The following is an 8012-nucleotide window of genomic DNA, read 5'->3' as shown; positions in this document are numbered from 1 at the left end:
ATGCCTTCAGACCACATTCACATGCCAAAGATTCTTGCTTGGTTATTCTCAAACTTATGAGAATCTAAAACGCGAGGCACGGTATGGATTTTCTCTTGAGCCTCCATGACTTTGCCTTGTATTTTGGGCATGAATGACTTCATCAAGGGGAAAGAATTTGAGGAAGGAGCCTCTGAGGCTAGGAGGGGGTGGGAAGGGGCGGGGGGAAGAGGAGGGAAGAGGCAAGGAGCTGTAGAGAGAAGAGCCAGGCTGGGGCTGGGGCATCTCCCCATGATGCTCCCCCACCCCTGGCGCGAGGCCCCAGGGACTGACTGATTTTCCCACAGGAAATGTGCATGATTGCGTGTCTGTTTTGTGGGCTGGCCATTTGGATTGAGGGAATGTCTGTGTTGTGATTCCTTATAGATTCAAAGGTTGGAAAGGTTTGTGCTCAATACAGGGGTCTCTTGGTGCGATGGGAAATGTGATCGCAGCCGCCTTCAGGGTGGGGAGAGCCCTTGAGGCCCTCAGTGGTGGCCGGTGTCGGCCTTCGCTTTCCTGGGTGAGCTGCCCTCAAGGTGGGAAGGGAGGCCCTCGGTGGTGGCCGCTGTTGGCCTTCGCCTCCCTGGGTGAGTGCTGTTCCATCCCCAGCTCTCCGACTCCTTGCCTGGCACCTTCCTCGTTGGAGACCGTGATCCATGAACTTTTTCCACGCGTGTCCTGCAGACTAGTGCTGACTGCAGGTTCAGGAGTGGTCAGAGGAGGCCAGAGGAGGCCCTCGTGATGCGAAGCTAAACGTTTAATGATGGCGCTGTTGAGTGCATGAGCCGCGTCAGCCCAAGAGTCTGGGTAAGAGGGAACCTTGGGGTGTGGAGGGAAGACTGGACAGATGGGTGCTTTCCTCGGCCCCCAGGAGCACAGCCAGGTCTGTGCTCAGACCTCCTGGTTTCTCCCATATTTCCATAAATAGCAAGGGAAGGACTCAGGGGCACCCAGGGACCTCAGGGGTATAAGCTGTGTCCTCTCGTGGCCCCAGCTGTGGCCAGTGACGTTATTCTCTTTAACCTCAGGCTTATTTTCTATAAAAACACAAAGGGACAGAAGTAGTTCAAGGGCCTCTAAAGACTTACGTAATTGTTAATAGGCCTAATTTTATGCTTTCTTATGTATTAAGAGCAAATCATGAAACAAACTCATTTCTGTTTGAAGAAATCTTTACTGCTCTCATTTTTGTGGCAAGCAGCATTGATTCTTTGCTTAGTGAGCGTTAGTGCCCTCCTGCCTAGTGCTGCTGCCTGGTGTGTCCTCGCACACACCTCTGTCCATTGGTCTCCGTTCACCTTTCCGCCTAGAATTGTAGGAGGGGCGCTGGGATCTTAGGGCTAGAAAGAAACTCTGAAGACCACTTTCAGGGGCGGCTTTTAGTCAGGGCTTCCAGAGAGACAGCCAGCCGGGTGTGCGTGTGTCTCCAGGGCGAGGCTTGTTGCAGGGGCTACAGTGTCCAAGAAGCCCCAGGACCCACAGCCTGCAAGCTGGAGTCCTGGGAGGGTGTGGCTTGAAGACTTGAGAAGCGGAGGGTGCAGATCCCACCCGGGTCTGAGGAGCTGAGACCCAGGAGCACGGACTGCAGAAGACAAATGTCACTGGCCCATCAGCCAGACAGGTGGAGTGAACCCAGTTTTCCCCGCCTTGCTGTTTTACTCGGGCCCTGGGTGGATAGGGTGGTGCCCCCCACACCGGCAAGGATGGGTCTCCACTCAGTCCAGAGGCCAACATGCATCTCACACAGAAATAATGCAGAACCAGCCATCTGGGCACCCTAGGCACGCTCAGGTTGATGCACAAAACCAACTCCGCGCGTGGCCCTGACGTCTGCGTGTTCGCATCACTCCACGCACATTACTCGGTCGTCGCCTTGGTGAGTTTGTAAGCTCATTGTGTGGTTCTGGGGCTCTTTGTCCCGGGTGGTAGTGGTAGTGATGTCATCACCACCCAGCTCAGGTATGAAAGGTGATGGCACCAACGGCTCCTTGTTTCTCAGACACTTGAGCGGGTGCTCTGTGCAGCCAGTTCCACCTGCAGCAGCATCTGTTCCCTATGCCGATTCCATTCGGAGTATGTGCCTCCCTTCTGTTGAGGGTGCCGCCGCCTTTCAGGGAAGAACTGTGTCCTGTTCGCCTATATCTCCTGTTGTGTATCTCATGGCTGAATAAGTAGCTATAGGATACCTCAGTGGCTGAATGATAGGTTCATTGGAAAGAAAACTTTATAATCTTTTTTTCTTTTTGGGATGGAGTTTCACACTCAACGCCCAGGCTGAAGTGCAATGGCACGATCTTGGCTCATTGCAAACTCTCCCTTCTGGGTTCAAGTGATTCTCCTCCCTCAGCCTCCCAAGTAACTGGGGCTACAGGCGTCTGCCACCATGCCTGGCTAATTTTCGTATTTTCGTTAGAGAAGGGTTTTCACCATGTTGGCCAGGCTAGTCTTAAACTCTTGACCTCAGGTGATGCACCCACCTCGGCCACCCAAAGTGCTGGGATTACGGCCATGAGCCACCACACCCAAGAACTTATTACCATTTTTTAAAAAATCATAATGGGCTTGTTAAATGCTTACATTAATGTTTATTTTTAAAAATGTTATCTGTGACCTTTTAGCTTTTCATAGCACTTCTCGTGTGAGTATTTAAAAAAGGCCCTTTAGTCGTGGGGGAGAAGCGGTTATCCCTTTCAGCAGAGGGAGATGGAGGAACAGGCCCTGGTGGGTCTGAGCACAGGCAGTCACCCCAGCCTTGGTGCTTGCTTAGGTCTGTTCTTCGTTCACCGTAGCCGCATCCACTCTCATTGTCAGCTTAAAAATAAGCTTTTTCCTCTTTCTAATCAGAACAGTTAGTTTGTTAACCATCACGTTAAGGTATCGAGAATGATGGCTTTCAGGCCTCAGATATGACACAAGTAATAAATGCAGCTGACCCTGAACCACATAGGTTTTGAGCTTCGAAGGATCACTTACGTTAATTATTTTCCAACCAAACCCTTACTGAAAACACCTGGCTTTGTGGAGGGCCGACGTTTCCTACATGCGGTTCCATAGGGTGGCCGTGGAGTCCTGTGGATACGTAGATTTGGGTAAACTCGGGGGGTGTTCTGGAATCCATGTCCCTGTGTATACAGAGGGACAACTGCAGCTTTTTAAAAGTTTGTGTCCTGCCTTATCCTAAAACGGCTCCAAGGTGGATGCAAAATTATTTCATTGTTTTGATTTTCTTGGTGGGATATTGATGTTTATTCTTCAGTGTCTAAAATCCTGAGTGAACAGAGTTACCACTTCAGGAACAAAGCCAGTCTGGAAACACATATTGAGATATCCACCTCTTCTTCATGGTTTCACAAAAGGCCATGATCATATTTTATTCAGTTGAACTGTAGGAAACTGCCAGTATTTGCTGTTTTTGGCCTACAAAATGGCAAGTGCGTACGATATTAAAAACCAAGGCTTCCTGGATGGGGAAAATAGGAATCGGTAAGAACCTGAAGTTGTCTGTCATGGCCGCTGAGTCACAGATAAATAAACCTGTGTGAGGGGAAGTTGGCTGTACAGTATTTTCCTTCTGTTTTGAGACTGTCAGAAAAAGGTCAGTTCCATTGCGTTGGGTCCCTTTGCCTCACCTTTGCTGCTTAGGGGATTTGCCATTATACCTCTTGGTTCCAGTGCCCAAGAGGCTGATGCCACATAGAAGACCTGCAGGTCGGTGGATGTGAAACAGGCATCGGACACGCTGTGCACCTTGGGACGCATCTGAGAAGTGCGTGCTTGCGGCAGGTCTGAGGTGAGGGCGTGTTCCATCTCCTCTCCCTTCTCTGGCTTTGCAGGCCTTTGAAGTTGGTCCTGGAAAGTGAAATTAGTTAATGCTGATTTAAGCTCCAGGTCAAAGTCGGGGGGCCGAAGAGACCCGCCCTTCACTAGGGGTGTGAAGCATTGGACCCTCCCATCAGGAGGCAGCAGGTACTCGAGAAAGCCCCACATGCCCTCCAGTTCCCTTATGTTGAAATTTTTTGTACTCGGCCATGCCGGGTCATTTTGGGAGGTAAATGGGACGTTCACATGGGGGTGTGCAGTATTGTTAGGTGTCAGGTGTGAGAGTTGAATTTGTAGAAGCTGTGCGGATAGGAAAGGGCCTGGCAGGGAGCGCTGTTTACAGGGAGCAGATTTAACGTGAGGTCTGTGCTCTGCCTGGGTCCATGTCTGACCGGTGTCTCCCAGTCTGCAACAGGACGTTCACGTGACTCGGCGCCATCGTCCCACTCTGTGTAGACGTCTGAGGATCTGTTCGCAGCTGCTCTGTGAGAATGAGTTGTGAGTTGTGATAATTAACTGAGAAACAGTGAACAAACCCTGAATTGGTTAGCACTGGTTCCACGGCCACTTCTGCCGTGGTTGGAGTCATTCGTAATAAAGTGTGCTGGACTCCTATGCAGAGCTCTGAATTTCAGAGGCCCTTTAACTTGGCAGCTAACCAGCCGCTTCCTTCAGAAGACATTTGAGTCCCCTTTACCTACCAGGGTGACTCTGGGAGTTTGAAGATGAGTGAGACAAGCCCTCCGTGTCTTGTGGATTTTACTGTCCAGAGGGGAGACAGATGTGGATGGTGAAGGGGGCCCTAGCAGAGGTCAGCGCATGTCAGTTTTGTTTCTTCAGCACTTGCTATGTTCAGGCAGTGCTCCGGGCCATGTGCAGAGCATCTGGGGACCCTGCCCATGGCATCCCAGGCACAGCTAACATCTGTGCCATCTTCGTACTTGGCCTGAGTTTTGGGGAAGTACCGAGGATGGCTTCTGCCTTTGCTGGAGAGAGTTGGAAGTCAGGGCAGCCCTCCACAAGGAGATGATCGCCAGCTGATTCCTCAAGAAAGAGAGGTGGTCCCCACATGGGCAGAGCAGGGCAGCATGCACAGACCTGGGTGTGGGGTCTGGGGCATGTGCATCTGAGTGGGGTCTGCTGGGAGACAGCAGGGGTGAGGTGTGAAGGCAGTTGGAATTGACAGGATAAATTATCACTAAGGCGATGCTGGGAAAACATAAAATTGGGACTCTCTGGGGTAAACATGGACTTAGGGTGACCCTGGGCGTGGGTGTTTTCAGGCTCTGAAGGCAGAGATTTAAGAAATTGGGGCAGAGCTGAGCCCCAGATGAGGATGAAGACCACCCTTGGGATGTTAAATGAGACAGGGGTGGAAATCCAGTGAATATCCTGGGGTCAGTCCAGCAGGAAGGCAGCAGAGGAGACCAGTGTCCTCAAAGGTCCCTTGGGCCTGCCTCTCAAAGTGCTGGGATTACAGGCATGAGCCACTGCTCCCTGCTGATACTTTTAAAATTTCTAAGCTACTCTCTCTCATACTCACTCCCGTATTTATTTTTTTTAGACCAGGTTTATGGCTATATTTTTTCCAAGGGAATCAAAAAGTTACCTGTTTGAAGTACAAATAACACCGTGTTTAAAAACCAAAAATGCTAATTTGCATAGAAGTTTCCAAATACCCAGTTGGTTTGAGCCTTGCATTGCAGTGTCACTACCTGCTCTTAAATTTCTACACGATGTATAGATAGCGAGGCAGGGGGACGGCTCGTACATCTTCAGGTTTCGATTCTACTAACTTAGGCTATATTTTCATTTATTTTGGCACACCTGTGGGTGTGGCAAGCAATGCCAGGGTATTTATTTTGAAGCTTGTCCAACAACAGTTGGGAAGATTTTCACATTTTTAGAATTTTCATAGTAATAGTTATAATTTACAAAGAATTTAAAATTGTGTAGTCATTATTTTGCTTTTTTTCTAGATGTGCCCCAAAACAGGATTGCTAAATATCATTCTACATCACAGGATTCAGAACAGTACCCTTTTGGAGCAGATGCCTGTAATCGAGGAATTCCACCTAGTCAGTTCACTTTAAACGTGTTTAAAAGGTTTTCTTTATCCTAGTTGGCACCTGTGGCTATAGTTTGTTTTCACTGCTGAGGAATATTCCATGATGGAAACCGTAATTCATCCGTTTTTCATATCGGTGGACATTTGGATTGTTTTGGGAGGGTGTGTATGTCTATTCAGCCTTCATTTTTTCAGGATTTTTTGTAGAAGATAATGTAACAGTGTAACATCCTCTGGTACAGAGCCAACACGAACCCTGATTACAGCCACACAGACTCACACACAGACTCTCAGGCCTTGTTACCAACGCACAGAACCATTTTCTTAAGTTGAAACACAGTAGCAGAACTTGAAGCCATGTGAACGGGTCCTCTGATCTTACACTTGGAATTCACTTTTTATTACTATGTCTGCCAATTAGGAAGCATATCAATTATACAGAAATCTGAGAATGTAAAATTATACGTTTATAACAGAAAAAACCTTATTTAATACCCCAGAACATATGGCTATGTTTTTCCCTCATGCCACACCACTGTTTTCTTTGCTTGAAATGGGAAATGATACTTGAAGGTGGTTTTCTAGCAACTGTTAGGCTGGCATAGTTCTTCAGAGACAGAGGATGTAAAGCACATGGAGAATTTCTGTCTGTGGAATGTGATTTCCTGGTCACCTCATTCAGGCTGCTGCCGCCTTCCCCTCTGGCCACCTGCACCGTGGGACGTCTGAGGAGGTCCCTGTTTCATCCTCTGGAAATTCTGAAAAGGAAGGAGAAGAGGGTGTGCAGGGTGTGGTGCATTTGTGTTGGTCCTTCGAGTTTTTATTTGGAGTCTCGGCTGCCTTGGTGGTTCCTGCCTTTATGTCCCAAGCTCGTGGCTTCGTCCTTGTGTCTAACTCACAAGCAGACAGATGGAAAGGGAAGTTGTATTCAGCCAACAGCTTGATGTTATTCTCAAGGCTCAAATCAACTAGGTATTTGGAGACTTCTGTGCAAATTGGCATTTTTGGTTTTTAAACATGGTGTCTTATTTGTACTTGAAATGGGTAACTGGTTCTCTGGGAAAAAATATAGGCATAAAGCTGGTTCTTTTAAAAAAAAAAAAAAAAAAAAAAAGGGAGTGGGTGTGAGAGAGTGGCTTAGAAATTACACCAGTAATGGTTGGGCCTGGTGGCTTACGCCTGTAACTCCAGCACTTTGAGAGGAGGAGGCAGGTGGATCCCCTGAGGTTAGGAGTTCCAGACCAGCCTGGTCAACATGGTGAAACCCCGTCTGTACTGAAAATATGAAAATTAGCCGGGCATGGTGACAGGCACCTTGTAATCCCAGCTACTTGGGAGGTTGAGGCAGGAGAATCACATGTATCCGGGAGGCAGAGGTTGCAGTGAGCCGAGATCGCGCCACTGCACTGCATCCTGGGAGACAGAGCAGAAATTCCATCTCAAAATAGAGGGGGGGGAAAAAAACACCGCAGTAATGGAAACCTGGTTGCGTCATTTGTGATGGAGATGGCGGATTATTTCCTTTTTAGTGACAGGATGAATTGGATATGTTTGCAGTATTGATCTTGACAAGGGAAATGGTGAGAACCAAACGTGGCGCCCAGCTTGGGCCTTGCCATTGGCAGAAGACCGTGGCAGGCAACAGACTGGCGACTCGGAGACCGAGGGGAGAATTCTCACGCTGTGACGCTGGTGCAGTGTGTGCTTCTGGACTCCTGCTGGAGGGAGCTGCCCCTTTTCCTTGCGGGCTTTGGTGCAGTGGAGACCTTAGGACCTGCCCCTACTGGCACACCTGTGGGTGTGGCGAGCAGTGCCAGGGCTGAGGCACAGGTGCTGAGCCCGGAATGTGGGACGGCAGAGGCTGCACACGCCGGCAGGCGTCTGCTCCAGCAGCCGGGGGTTTCTGCAAGGGGGCGGGGGTTGGTTTTCCTCCTTGAATTTGGGTGGGGAGGGTGTCCTGGGGTGCTATGTCTGCACTTGTGTTGCTCTGAGGTCAAGTTGTGGCCCCGAGTCCCTGTCCCTCTGCCAAAGTGAGGGTTTGCCCATTTTTAGGTGAGATTTCCCTTGGGTCCAGGTCTCTAGGAGTGGGGTGCACTCCAAGGGA

The 8012-nt window shown here is 49.3% G+C and overlaps 1 long non-coding RNA gene across 1 annotated transcript; it reads left to right on the top strand.

The window, feature by feature from the left end:
• The first annotated feature begins 220 nt into the window (after positions 1-220).
• Positions 221-7353, top strand: LOC140711283 (uncharacterized). Its single transcript, XR_012092444.1, has 2 exons — positions 221-1897; positions 3694-7353. It is a non-coding gene; the product is annotated as an uncharacterized lncRNA (long non-coding RNA).
• The last annotated feature ends 659 nt before the right edge of the window (positions 7354-8012 follow it).

Source organism: Chlorocebus sabaeus, unplaced genomic scaffold (assembly GCF_047675955.1).
Source record: "Chlorocebus sabaeus isolate Y175 unplaced genomic scaffold, mChlSab1.0.hap1 unalloc_scaffold_477, whole genome shotgun sequence".
Lineage (NCBI taxonomy): Eukaryota > Metazoa > Chordata > Mammalia > Primates > Cercopithecidae > Chlorocebus > Chlorocebus sabaeus.
This window is presented reverse-complemented; position numbering and strand designations above follow the sequence as displayed.